Raw genomic sequence first — 15793 nt, 5'->3', positions numbered from 1 at the left:
ACATGTGGTTAACAATCGTGTATGACAGTTTCAACTCATATGCAATAAATTGTTGGAACAAAACGTTTGGAATTTCTACTAAAATTGAATTAAAATTTACAAATATTTTGCAAAATCTGAATTTCTATTTGGGCCAATTTTAACTAAATAATAAGATATAGTTCGTAATTGCGAGCTCGTTTGAAAGTATTTGCTGAAATGAAAATTGTTTAAATTTTTACTATGTTGTTGTTGTTGGATTTTTTTGTCCAGCTGAAAACTATTAGAGTTTTTTGTTTTTGTTTCTAATTAGAATATATAATCAAAATAAAAACCCTTTTTAAAAAAGTTTAGAATATTGGCGGTTGGTGGTTTACTTTTTTTACTGCGCTCGAAGAAAGATACCCCGCTTTGTTTTGTGATACAGTGTGTTGTACTCTGAGCAGCAGCAAGGCCACTCTTAAAGTCCTATACACCTGCAAGAGAGCCATTGGCAAAAGTTGGGAATTTAGACCGCGTGTCATGCACTGAGTACATACTGCAGTTATCAGACCTATTATGCTATATGGTGTTGTGGTCTGGTGGACGGCGCTTCAAAAATCCACATACTGCTCAATACTTAACCGGATCCAAAGTACCGTGATATGATACAATGTTCGTCTCAAAAAGGCATGCCTCTACCATTGCACAGCTCACTTATTAGTGAGAAGGTGGTAGCATGTAATCTCTTTCGGGAAAAATGGACTGATGAAGAAGCTTGGTTAGCTTCGAAATCGCGATCTCCATAACATGCCCAATGCATTAAAAGCAACCAAATTTTGCCTAAAATTGTTTAAAAAAGGGTTTTTTGCTTTCTATTCTAAATAGAAACAAAAACAAACACTATTGGTTTCAGCTGATCAAAAAAATACAACTACAAAATGAAACAACTAAAATAAAAAGTAGAGCAAAAAACCGACCTTTACTGTAAATAAGCTATGCTAAAAAAAAACATTTAATTTCTTATTTTCTGCTATCACTTACATATTTGTATATTGGTTTTTAATTATACAATGCTGAATATGTTGTTTGCTTTCAATTCTCATTCGATTTAGATAAATGTTGAAATTTGTAAATAAGTCGTAAAGAATTATAACCGTTACAGCCATTTTAAGAAGTTCTATAGATTCGCTGCTTCTCCAGTATCAATTTGATTTAGATTTTCCAGGACCACAATGTTTTCAAGATGCAAAATTTTACTTTTATACCCACCACAAAAGATTGGAGGTATACTCATATTGTCACTTGCAACACATCGAGGTATCCATTACCGACCCTACAAAGTATATATATTCTTAATCGTCGTAAAAATCTTAGACGAAATAGCCATGTCCGTCCGTCTGTCTGTTGAAATCTCGATACAGTCTTTAAAAATAACGATATTGAGCTGAAACTTTGCACAGATTCTTTTCTTGTCCATAGGCATGTTAAGTTCGAAAATGGGCTATGTCGGACTATATCTTGATAGGTCTTAGCCCCATAAAATCCACATATATTTTCCGATTTCGCTGAAATTTGTAACAGGCCAGTCGACATTATTTTTTAATGTGGCCCCGATCGGTCCAGATTTGGATATAGCTGCCATACAGACCGATCTCTCGATTTAAGGTCTTGGTAGCCCAAGAAAAGGCGCATTTATTGTCCGATTTTGCCAAAATTTGATATCCTTCTTTAATTTGACCCAGATCGGTCATATAGGCCGATCTCTCGATTTAAGGATTTGGGCCCATAAAAGGCACATTTATTGACCGATTTCTCCGAAATTTGGGACAGAGAGCTGTGTTAGGGCCTTCCATATCCATCTTTAATTTGATCGGTTTGGATTTGGATATAGATGCCATATAGACCGAAAATGAAAATGCTTCGTATTGTAAAGGTAATGCTTTCATAAATGTAGTGAAAATGTAGAACAAATGTATCGTAAGTGTAGAGGCAATTATGCTTATTACCATACGTAGCATTTGACATTTCAAAGAAAACAATTTTTTTAACAAAAAGAAGACCTGACGGTGAGAGAGATTCAGATCGTCGAAGCACTGCAGGCATAACTCAAGGGCAGGTCGGAGAAGACGGCCCTCCACGCAGTGATGCTTGAAGTTGAGACGTCTCTCCAACTGAAAGAGTACGCAATAGCTGCCTTCTCGAATATTGAGAGGGCATTTAACAACGAGGAGATAGGACGACAGTCATCGTCCTGAGCCGCACGGGAGACAGAATACGGCCAAGTTTCCCTTATGGACACTATGGATGCGGTGGGCAGACTGAGAAGGGTTTCAGGAGACAGGGTCGGTCACCTAACGCCGCGGCCATTGCTTATTAAAAGACGTCAATAGATCGCCTTGTCACATCGAGTATCTCAGGCACTCAGTATTTAAGCAAGAGACGTTGCCACCCGGCCTCTCAAGGAGACTCTCCCTTCGATACCGCTGATTGTCCGCGACTTTAATTGTAGCTTCTTTGTATACAAAACCTTTCACTAATCGCAACATGTGGACTCGCCCGGTAGCTCTCAGCTAAGCTTCTCGTAATGACGATAAACACCAAACAAATTGGAACTCAGAATTTCTACTTAGTATGTGGTGCTTATAATTATCGCGTGTCGGGTCGAAATCAGTATGTGTATATGGCGGCCCTCAAGGCCGTGGGCTCTAGTACAGTGAGGTCGAAGTGCGTGGAGGAGTGTGTGGAATCCCTGAACAGACCTCAGTTTCACAACATAGTGATAACATGGATAAGCGGATACGACAGAGCCTTATTGGCGCTTACCCCTACTCTCTTGTTGTAATTTCTTGTTATCACATATGTCTAATTTTTTATAAAACAGGTCAGACTGACCACCTTTTCATGGTGAGCTACCCAATTAACCGTTATTATTAAAAACAAGTAAAAGCGTGCTAAGTTCGGCCGGGCCGAATCTTATATACCCTCCACCATGGATCGCATTTGTCAAGTTCTTTTCCCGGCATCTCTTCTTAGGCAAAAAAGGATATAAGAAAAGAGTTACTCTGCTATTAAAACGATATCAAGATATGGTCCGGTTCGGACCAAAATTAAATTATATGTTGCGTTAAGAATTGCGCCCATTGGGGCTCCCGAAGTAAAATAGAGAGAACGATTTATATGGGATCTGTATCGGACTATAGACCGATTCAGACCATAATAAACACGTTTGTTGATGGTCATGAGAGGATCCAACGTACAAAATTTCAGGCATATCGGATAATAATTGCGACCTCTAGGGGTCAAGAAGTCAAGATCCCAGATCGGTTTATATGGCAGCTATATCAGGTTATGAACCGATTTGAACCTTATTTGATCCAGTTGTTGAAAATAAAAATAAAATACGTCATGCAAAATTTCAGCCAAATCGGATAGAAATTGCGCCCTCTAGAAGCTCAAGAAATCAAATCCCCCGATCTGTTTATATGACAGCTATATCAGTTTATGAACCGATTTGAACCATACTTGGCACAGTTGTTGGATATCATAACGAAATACTTCGTGCAAAAATTCATTCAAATCGGATAAGAATTGTGCCCTCTAGAGGGTCAAGAAGTCAAGACCCAAGATCGGTTTATATGGTAGCTATATCAGGTTATGGACCGATTAGAACCATACTTGGCACAGTTGTTGGGTATCATAACAAAACACGTCGTGCGAAATTCCATTCCAATCGGATAAGAATTGCGCACTCTAGAGGCTCAAGAAGTCAAGACCCAAGATCGGTTTATATGGTAGCTATATCAGGTTATGGACCGATTTGAACCATACTTGACACTGTTGTTAGATATAATAAGAAAACACGTCGTGCAAAATTTCATTTCAATCGGATAAGAATTGCGCACTCTAGAGGCTCAAGAAGTCAAGACCCAAGATCGGTTTATATGGCAGCTATATCAGGTTATGGACCGATTTGAACCATACTTGGCACAGTTGTTGGATATCATAACAAAACACGTTGTGCAAAATTTCATTCTGATCGGATAAGAATTGCGCACGCTAGAGGCTCAAGAAGTCAAGACCCAAGATCGGTTTATATGGCAGCTATATCAGGTTATGGACCGATTTGAACCATACTTGGCACAGTTGTTGGATATCATAGCAAAACACGTCATGCAAAATTTCGTTCCAATCGGATAAGAATTGCGCACTCTACAGGCTCAAGAATTCAAGACCCAAGATCGGTTTATATGGCAGCTATATCAAAACATGGACCGATATGGCCCATTTACAATACCAACCGACCTACACTAATAAGAAGTATTTGTGCAAAATTTCAAGCGGCTAGCTTTACTCCTTCGAAAGTTAGCGTGCTTTCGACAGACAGACGGACGGACGGACGGACGGACGGACGGACAGACGGACGGACATGGCTAGATCGACATAAAATGTCACGACGATCAAGAATATATATACTTTATGGGGTCTCAGACGAATATTTCGAGTAGTTACAAACAGAATGACGAAATTAGTATACCCCCCATCTTATGGTGGAGGGTATAATAAATTGTAATAAATGGCACAGAGAAATAGAATAGCAGTTTTCTAAACATTCATTTTGGCTTTGAAATTTCTTCAAACTTCTCATTTTATGACCTGACACGAAAACGTAACGTAAAATTTTGTTTTTACTGAATTCTACTTTCCGTTTACGGTCGGTAATCGTTTGTTTCACAAGGCAAAACAAAACAGCAGACTCGTTTTCCTACTTTTATGGCATGTTCATGAGAGCATAACCAGGACTCAAGTTCTATGCCTAGCAGACCATTTCAATGAACTTAGAAATAGTGTTAATCATTATATTTAGTTTCTTCTAATTCTGTTCTGGGATAAAATAAAAAAAAAAAAATATTTGAATAGGAAAAAGTCGTCACTTTTCACGGATTTAACGCAAAATTTTATATATATTCCGTTTACTCTTATTAATTCGAATTAAAAGAGTAATTAAATATTTTTTCAACTATTTACCTATACTTACATTGAAACCAGTAAAGAAAAGCAAAAGTCAGGCGGCGCGGACTTTATAATATCCTACACCTACACTTTAGGTACAAAGTGGGAGCTATATCTAATTCTGAACCAATTTTGATGGACCTCGGCGGATGTTTTCACATGGGTTATTAAACAATCCGTGTGAATTTTCGAGCAATAACTAAGGAACATATATATGGGAGCTACATCTAAATATGAACCGATTTCGATTAAACTTTATAGATATTGTGGAAGTCGTCGTTGTACAAAATTTTGGCAGGATTGGTCAATAAATGCGTTTGCAGTGGCTCTAATGGCGTAATAGGTCATTTTAGATTTTTTTTTCAAATATTTCGAAACTATTTTAAATTGATTTTATAACATATTATTTTACTTCATTTCACGGTAAATAATTGTTGCTAATGATATAAAAATTAGAAAGTATTTATATTTGAAAAATTTAAATATGGAAGTCTGTTGAAGGCCGTATTAGGCATTTCATTCTTTTTATCAATTTACATTAAACTATTTTTTAAAATCAATTTATTTGGCATAATATTGCCAATGGTAAAAGGGCAAACCTTCCAAATTTTAAGTAGACAAAGCCTCATCTTTAAATCTACTGCTAAAAATTTCTTTGAAAAACACACACATTATGTGAGTTATTTTTTAAAATATCTTAAGAGTGAACACAATGTTTTAAAGATCATTAAATTTCCTTTCCATTAACATATTATTTTGTATAAACTGGTCTCCGTTTACCCATTTTAACCCCAATACAATACCGTAATAGGTACTTTATCCGAGTTTTGCTCTATATTGTATAGTTAAACTAAACTTACATATTTAATAGTGATGGCTGGTAAAAGATAAAGCAAAGGAATTGCCGAGGGATCTGTAAAAAATATGGCATATTCTTCGGGGCGATACAGCATATAGTTGTAGTCGGTATAAACAGTTTTTGAAGAATCTCGACACAACTTTTCAGGTGTGAAATGAAGCCCAAGCCTCTCAATAAACCTGAGAGCGATGCGCGTTCTATAATTCCAACTTCTTAAAGAGAATATTGGTTTGCCGGGGAAGGCCGATGGCCTAGGTAAATTATAGGCTTGCAAAGATAGAATAGGTTCAACCTTATCCTGAAGATTCGAACCAGGGTTCTAACGTAACAGCGAACAATTGTGTAAGCGACATAAAACCCTTTATCAGCATATATTAAAAAAAATAATTTAAGAAAATAATATAAGATATATTATAAATCTGATCCTAATTTGATGAGAATAAATAGTGACATGTAGATTATGAAAGTCAGTCCATACCAAATTTCAAGAAGATCGGCTAAAAATCGTAGTTATTAGGGCTTATTATACCCACCATCATAAGAAGAGTGATATCTTAATCTAGTCGTTATGTTTGTAACACCTCGAAATATTGATCTTCGATCCCATAAAGTAAATATATTCGTGATCGTCTAGACATTCTAAGTCGATCTAGCTACTTCAGTCTGTCCTCCGTCCTTCAGTGGAAATTACGATAGCGGTCGAACGCGTTAAGCTTCGATAACCTGATATAGCTGCCTTTTCAGGGAAATCGGATAATAATTGCGACCTCTAGAGGCTTAAGAAGTCAAGATCCCAAATCGGTTTATATGGCAGCAATATCAGGTTATGGACCGATTTGAACCTTATTTGACACAGTTGTTGAAAGTAAGAAGAAACTACGTCATGCAAAATTTCAGCCAAATCGGATAAGAATATATATACTTTATGGGGTCTCAGACGAATATTTCGAGTAGTTACAAATATAATGACGAAATTAGTATACCCCCCATCCTATGGTGGAGGGTATAAAAACGGTCAAACAAATCAAAAAATGCGAGGTCAGCCTACAAGATTTTTAAACACCTGAATAGGAATTTGCACCTGAGGTTAGCAATTTGCTAATAAAAGTAGGGAGAAAACGTTACATTTACATACATATTTGGAAAAGTATTTTGGAGAATTATTAGAATAAAAAAATTGTTCGGAAAAATTCCGAAAATATATTATATATACTATATATTTGAGGTAAAATCGGAACGAATAAAAATATCATCATGATTTTTTCACAGTTTATAGATACAATGGTGACTTAATAATATTTATAAGAAATGTACCAATATGATAAAAAAAAGCGTGTGCAATGGCCAAAATAAGGTGCAAACCTTGCTTAAATCAGCCTTTTTAGTAAAATAGCTGCTTCTCACACGATTATGGCTAGGATGTAGAAACTTTTTGCAGTAAGTAGACGTGTAGAGCTACTTAGAGGTGTTAAGAACTTGGGAATCGGTGCTTTGCGATTTGAGAAATTTGAGAGAAAAAAGTTTTTTTTTTTTCAAAAAATTTTCAATTTTGGGCTGGCATTAACATATATATTGGTTGGTCAAATCAGAACTTTCAAAACATACGCATCTACATTTAATTCTTTAAAAAAAATAACATCTACTGGAAGAATAATAATATTATGAGGGAAATAACGATTTTTTTTTTCTTTAGATTCCATTGCAGGATATTGTCCGGCAATAGACCATTTCGTCCAATGTTTTCTGTTCATAGAATAGCACAGCCAAGAACGTTCAAAAGTAAGGCTAAATGTGTGAAGCATTTGACCGGCTTTCTGATTCGCCAGAATCTTCTTCAGCAGAAATTTGTTTGATGGATCATGGTGCTTTATATACCAACCTTTTCTTTTTAAGTTGTCTTGATTCACAAGCGCAATGGAAAAGTAAAATCTTATTTTCCTTTTTCAAATCCAACTTCAAATTCAACAATGCCAATAGCAACAAACAAACACAATTTTGCCGAACTTATTTTTTCTCTGCACTGCGATCAGCCATCGGATACTCACACCACATGTGACTGTCTCTGTTTGCGCTTTCTTTTTTGTCTTAAAATCATATTTAGGTTCCATTGCAGGGTATTGTCCGGCTATAGAACATCTCGTCCAATGCTTTCTATTCAAAGAATACCACAGCAAAGAACTTTCAAAAGTAATTTCCTTACTTTTGATAATGATATTAAATTTAAAAAAAAATGCAAAATTTTGTTTTGTTGGAAACTTCTGAAACGAATAACTTTGAACAGGAAAGTTCAATTTGCACAATTTGTTTTTAAACTAGTAAAATTTTGTAACCCGTAAATCTAACGATTTTTAATCGGTTCACAAATAGTCCCACAATTTCAGAAATACCAGCGATGCCTGGACTAAAATTTTCAAAAAAAAAAAAAATTGTTGTAAGTCAAGTAGCTCATAAACCGTTACAGAGATACTAAACATTTCATCATGGTTTTTGAAGTTTCACAAGCTCTATCTTGATAAATAGAATCAAGCTGATCGGCCCGTAAATGACTGTTTGACGAGCAATTCGAAATTTGACATACTCGAGGTGATCAACTTTCGAGCTCCTAGGGTCCCCAAATTGTGCTTTCTTATTGAAAAACACTCAACATTGACTATGTTGACTATCCGTTCAAAAGTTCCAGAATTATTTCCAAGATTTTTCGATTTGGCAACACTGTGCGGCAGTCCTCTGGCCTTTACTGCCAAATCGTCTGCTTTTGCAAAAAGTGTTCTGTTATGACTCTCAACAACTACGCAAATTACGGTCCAATTCAATCTATAACCAGATATAGATCCCATATTTTAGCAGAATCCATGGTGGTGGGTTCCCAAGAATCGGCGCGGCCGAACTTAGCACGCTTTTACTTGTTTCTTTTTATACCCACCACCGAAGTATAAGTCTGCATTCATTTTGTCATTCCGTTTGCAACACATCGAAAACCCATTTCCTACCCTATAACGTATATATATTCTTGTTCGTCATAAAAATCTAAGACGATCATGGCTAGATCCGTCCATCTGCCTGATGAAATCACGCTACTGTCTTTACAAATCGAGATATTGAGCTGCAACTTTGCAATAATTCTTTTTTGTCCATAGACTATATGGGACTGTCTTGCTATAGCCCCCATATAGTCCGATCAGCCGATGTTAGGTCATAGACCCATTACAGCCATATTTATTATTCGTTTTCGCTAAAATTTGGTACTATATCCACGTCCGTGCCAAGTTTGTTCTCAATGGGACCGTAGTTCAATATATCTGCCAAGGGTTCATATATGATGCATTTTGCACCTGATTATGACGAATGGTCTTTAATATATAAATCCGAAGTTGTGGACATTCAAAGTTGTTTTCGATGAGTAATGGTCAGTCAGAATATTTTTTGAGATTTTGTGTAAAAGCACCATCCTTTACCACAGAGGACGTTCCAAGGTTTTATCATAAATGAAGTGATTTTTCCATCAAAAAGTGGCAAATTCACGACCAGCGTTTAACTGTTCTGAATTTAATCTGATTCTGTCCAATATACACGAACTCCCAATTCAACCTATAGAGAATCTGGAAGGGCAATATTTATTTAACCGATTTAGCTAAATATTGCTTGGAGTTTTTAATTTCGACTTCTAAACGCTGGGCAAAGTTTGTTAGGAATTTATGCATAATCTAGTACAGCTCCCAAATAAACATTATCCTAATTTTTGCCAAAAAATCTAAATAACGCAGTAAATGCGGCCGAAATTAAGATGATTTTACTTGTTTCTGCTTATGGGTATAAATTGTTCAGAGAACCTGAGAAAAGCTTCACGTTTGTACGAACGAACTTTTCATTTTATCACCTAATCTACTTTTAGTGTAGCAACAATTTAATAACCTGTCTAGGTACTTTTATTCTTGGCGCTGCTAACAAATGGGCAAAGTTATAATATTGGGCTGCCCAAAAAGTAATTACGGATTTTTCATATAGTCGGCGTTGACAAATTTTTTCACAGCTTGTGACTCTGTAATTGCATCCTTTCTTCTGTCAGTTATCAGCTGTTACTTTTAGCTTGCTTTAGAAAAAAGTGTAAAAAAAGTATATTTGATTAAAGTTCATTCTAAGTTTTATTAAAAATGCATTTACTTTCTTTTAAAAAATCCGCAATTACTTTTTGGGCAACCCAATACCATAGTTATTGTACATGCGTAACGTAGCGAGCTTTTTTTTCAGAACATACAGTTTTCATGTGGAAAATTATGAAAATTGATCGGTTTTTACGGTTTCCATGTGAATGAAACTATTAATATCCTTAACATAGATTCTTGAACGAATTATTTTAGAATTCTTTCTAAAGGTTGGTATCATGGTTGAATTAAGAAGATTATGTCACTTGCCCAACAACAACGAAATCGACGATACAACCTTGTGGGGATGGTGGCGCAAATTCCCACTGGGCTGTCAAATTTCTGTACACTTCCTAATTGACATTCTAGTGTTAATTTGCATTATCATGGGTAGCAGCCACAAAATCAAAATATTTATGATTATAAACGTGTAAATTATAAATAAAAACCATTGAAATGTGAAAAAAAAGGAACAAAATGTGAAAAAAATTTAAAATCGAAACAAACCATTTACGTTTAAGTGGGATTAGGATGCATCTCTGGAATTGGAAAACTCCATAAACTAGGCAAGTTAGTGAACCCTGCTAAGTCATAGGAACGTCAACCCGGCACGGAATGACTATGAGCACCACACAGGCTTGAACTTTGAGGTCCGATCTGTGTGGTTTTCATTGTTATGACGAGAAGCTTAGCTACGAGCCTCCGGAAGCGTCCAGAAGTGGCGGATAGTGGAATGCTTCATATGGAGTAGCTGCAATCACAGTCATGGACAATCAGCGGTAACGAGTTGAGGGTGTCATTGAGAGGCCGGGCGGCTCTGGATCTTGAATAAATACTGAGTGCCCATGATTGTCGATACAACAAGGCGGGTTATTGGCACCTTTAAATAACCAATAGCCATAATTTTCCCGCGTCCCTGTCGTTCCTTTGGATCGGAACGAGCTAACTCATCCATAGGAGCTAACCGAGGATCAACAGGTCCACATATAGACATGTGGCTACAACAAGATCGTCCACTGCGAAAAGTTTTCACAAAACATTGTTTCCCTTGTAGAAATCCTCACAAAAGCTTTTTTTTGCAATAAAAAGACATATAGGCAATCTTCCCATCATATGTTTTACCACCAGTATTATTTTGGTACATTATGTTGTTTGCGTAGTGCTTTCACAAAAATAAAAGTAGAGCTATATTTGCTAACAATTATTGATTATTTAAAAGACAATAAACGAAAATGCAATGAAAATTTCTCTTTTTTATCATGTTGACCCACGCTTTTGAATGGATGTCAAATTTCCACTCAGTGAAGAACCTAGTACCGCAAATGAAAATGTTTTCACAGATTTTATTCACTACTTGTCTTAAAATGAAGTTTCAGTGTGAAAACTGAACTTAATACCCACCTTAACTGCTTACTCCTAACTTAAATTGCCTGACTTAAGCTGCCAACAGCCAACAAGAGCTCGCAATAATTCGCTTAAATGCGGTAAAATTTAACTAAACAAGAAATGCAAATCATTTCGCAAAACGTCAAGTCAATCCAACACAGTCATCTTAACCCTCTCATGTGGGAACAAGTTTCTCTGATTTACACCTGGGAATCACCCACGATTTCAAGTTGCCTATATTACGATCAATTAATAATGGCTTGTCTTTTGCGCCATCCAAAATATAAGCGGATAAAAGTTAACATTTGTTGGTTTTTTATTTGTCTCATCTATTTTATAAAGATTTGCATAGCCCGCGTAGCACTCAGGAATTATTATATCACCTGTGGTAATAGCAATAGCTGGTGTATACAGTCGGCAAAATTTAAATAGAGACACACAACACACACGTGGGATAACATTCATTAGTTACATTAATGAATGTCGGAAACAAGAACCCTCGTATGTTGACAACCCTTTCCTAGTTGGCTATCACCGAACGTTTCCTCCACTAGTCGAATTCACTCCTTCCCCAATTTCTTGCACCTAGTCTCAAGTTGTCTTTCACCACTTGATCTTTCTCTAATGCGTTTGCCATTGGGATAAAAAAAGCTACTGTTGATATAATAAAGCCACTATAGTTCAGAAATAGCATGTCCGCCTATGACGCAGGCATATTTCAGTCTTCTCTGGGTTAACATTGAGACACCTAGATCGAACCCAGTTGTATGCCATATGCAAGACTCTATCGGCGCTTCTGCATAACTTATTCGGTTCCTTACCCCTAAGAAGTATTATAACATTGTCTGCGTAGCAGACGGGTTCAAATCCCTCCTCAGTCAGCATCCCTAATAGGTTATTTTTGGTAGTCACCCATATGCAACACTGCGTTTGCATTGAATACCGGATCTTATTGGGATTTTTGGGCAGCACTTTTTCTTAATATCTAACAATTTCCAAATGAAATTATAAAATTTAGTAATAGTTTAATAAAATAGTTTCTCAAACTATATTTTTGACCGCAATGTATATGCTGAACACAATAAAAATCCTAATCACAATAAAACGCTGTCAAAAACGTCGCTGTTGACAAATGAAAACCGCATTAATCGTAGCTGAAACGGGTTTTGGATATTATCTCAAATCATGTGGATTTGGGCTCTAGTGGAAACGTGGTTTAAGATGGTCTCTCCTGGATTTGAACCCAGGCGTTCAGCGTCATAGGCGGACATGCTAACCTCTGCGCTACGGTGGAGCAGAATTTTGTTCAGTTGGTTTTCAACTTATTACGGCGCTGGTCGTGCTATTCTAAACCTAATGTAGCGATGGTTAGAGAAGGAACCCCGTGGAGACCCTCCATCCTGAACCTCATCGAATGGATTTTCCAAACATATTGTCACATCTTAAACCTTCTCCCTAATCCAATTAACAAAGGTTGCGGTATTACCAATATAAAGTGTTATTAGGTCGTTAGAATTCAGGAATTCTGCCAGGGGCCTGCTTATTAATCTTGGTACTACCCCACGAAATATGATGAGAGTTCGCATCGCACCCTATCAGTACCTCATTTCCGGTCTGTTTTGCTTTTCTCATCAGTCGTTGCAGCTCCGACGTGGGTGGCGGTGTAGGAGTGCGAAAAGGCAGATAAATTGATGCCAGGTATGCTCCACCGTCTCCCTGTCTAATCACTGTTGCATGCGACGGTGACAACTCTGAAGAAAATAAATATAATATCTACATTTTTATATCAAATAAAGCAGGTTCTCGGCCGAATACCCGTGTTAGTATAGAATAATTGGTAATTGATATGACTTAGTCCAGAAACATTGGTCTGGATCGTCTATGGCTCCTGAATTAAGGCAATATGAATCTTGCCCTTGCTGATTTTCTCCATCAGAGCGTGGGTAGCCGTCTCGGAAGAATTTTATCCGGATGATCTCAGTCATATGTCATCCAGTAAATGGACTTCTTGGGAGTAGTTGATGGTTTCACCGTCTGCTTCCTGTTCTTTAGGCTACATTGATTTTCCTGTCACTGCCTGATGTTCCAATATTAGTATCCTTGGCTATCCTAGTCTTCCAAATCTTGTGTAAATGGGCTTCTTGGGAGTGGGTGATGATCTCATCGTTCTTTAGGCCTGCCTGATGTTCAGATAATAGGATATTTGCATTTCCCAACCTTCCGAGTTCTGAGAAAACCGGAATACATGAGAATAATTGAAATCGGAGAGTTCTTTTTCTTCTTCGGCGTTTCAGCAATTTTATGCTCTTTGGGAGATCAAATTCTCCTTCCAGCTTCTCTGGAAGTGCCTGGAATGATAGTTCTATCCCTTCCAGCAATCAGCACTTTCGCCCGATTGCGCTATCGGTGCATGACCCTCAGTCTCCTTCATCGTGCCTTGGATTGCTCTCTCGGTCTTTTAGTGAACTTAATAAAGCCCTCGCTCGCTTCTGCCGTCATCTCGTTATGCTGAGTTTAGTTACCTTTGAAATTTGAGCCATGGGGAGAAAAGAATTAACAACGCAAGAAAAATATAATTGAATCAATGACATTCCAAAGAAAAGTTTCTGTTCAAATATTAATACAAACAAGTAAAAGCGTGCTAAGTTCGGCCGGGCCGAATCTTGAGAACCAACCACCATGAATGCTTAAAATTTATACAAACTTAATTTAGTTGAAGGGCATACTTTTATTCTATTGTACATACCTAACTTCTTTCAAACTAGCAAAATTAAAGCTTCTAGTAAATGAACAAGGATAATCGAGAGACCAGCTTTTATGGGAGCTATATCAGATTACAGACTGATTTGGACCTTACTCGGCACAGTTGTTAAAAGTCATAAGAGAACACTATGTGCAAAATTTAAGCCAAATCGGATGAAAATTGAGGCCTTCAGGGGCTCAAGAAGTCAGATCGTTTAATATGGGAGCTTTACCAGGCTATAGACCGATTTGGATCGCACTTAACAAATTTCTTGGAAGTCATAAGGGAACATCATGTGCAAAATTTAGGCCGAATCGAATGCAAATTGTGGCTGCCAGGGGCTCAAGAAGTCAAAACGGGAGATCGGTTTGTATGGGAGCTATCTCCAAATCTGAACCAATATGGCCTATTTGCAATCCCCAACGACCTACGTCAATATTAAGTATCTGTGCAAAATTTTAATCGGCTGGCTTTACGCGTTCGGCCGTTATCGTGATTTCGACAGACGGACGGACGGATCGCTAGATCGAATCAGAATAACGAGAGGATCCAGAATATATATACTTTATGGGATTGCAGATCAGATTTCGAGGTGTTAAACACAAAAAACGAACCACTTTAAAAGATAAATAGTAAAATAATTTAACTGTTGAACCACACTGGTACAACAACGATTTACATAAAATTTTCTTAGATAGTGTAGAATTGTCCTCAAGTAAAAATACCTTTTAATATCAAAAGGGATTATGTTATAATTCTTCTAAGAGGTAAGGATCCGAACGAGTTAAGCAGAAGGGCACCTGGCATATGACTGGGCTAGACCCAGAGGTCTCAATGTTAACCCAGAGAAGACTGAAAAATGCCTGTTCACGAGGAAGACGAAGGTGGGCCAATTTAACGCACCATGTTTCCTTAATAAGACGATTTCGATATCTGACAAGGCCAAATACTTAGGTTTGGCCTTGGACAGGAAACTGAATTGGAAGTGTCACATTCAGGAGGGTACTGAGAAGACTCACAGATGTTGTCACTATGTAGACGGGCCGTAGGCTCGAAAGGGGGTCTGAATCCGAGGAGCGTGATTAGACCAATGCTTACTTATGCCTCAGTAGTTTGGTGGGATGCTGTGGAGAAAAAGTGCAACATATGGAACCATACAACAGAGAGAGAACATGTTGTCTAGGCGTAGACTAGGCGAGTGGAGACTATTCTAAATATCCGACCCATTGACATACAGATTAAGTGTGAGGCAGCGACTGCGGCTATGAGACTTAAGGCAATGGGAGAATGGATTAAGGATGGGAACAGCTCTTACCATCGCGGTATAATCGAGGCGACGTTAGGAAACATGGAGGTATAATCGAGGCAACGATAGGAAACATGAAAGGGAAGAGGTTTCCGATCCGATATCTGAGATGAACCTTGAAGTCGAGTGCGAGGCACTGCTGCCATCGGCACAGTCTTGGATTAAGGGAACCCTATTATTGCCATTTGGAAGATCATGTTACACGGATGGATCAAAGCTAGAGGACAAAGTGGCCCTGGGGGTTTATATTGGGAACCCAGAGACTGAGATCTGTTTAAGACTTCCTAACCATAATATTATCCTGCAGGCAGAGATCCGGGCGATCACGGAATGAGTGAAGTGGTGTGGTGCTAATGCGATCCAGATCGTGCGAAGACGAGGCTATT

The sequence above is a fragment of the Stomoxys calcitrans genome, chromosome 3, assembly GCF_963082655.1.
Source record: "Stomoxys calcitrans chromosome 3, idStoCalc2.1, whole genome shotgun sequence".
Lineage (NCBI taxonomy): Eukaryota > Metazoa > Arthropoda > Insecta > Diptera > Muscidae > Stomoxys > Stomoxys calcitrans.
Note: the sequence above shows the minus strand (reverse complement) of the source record.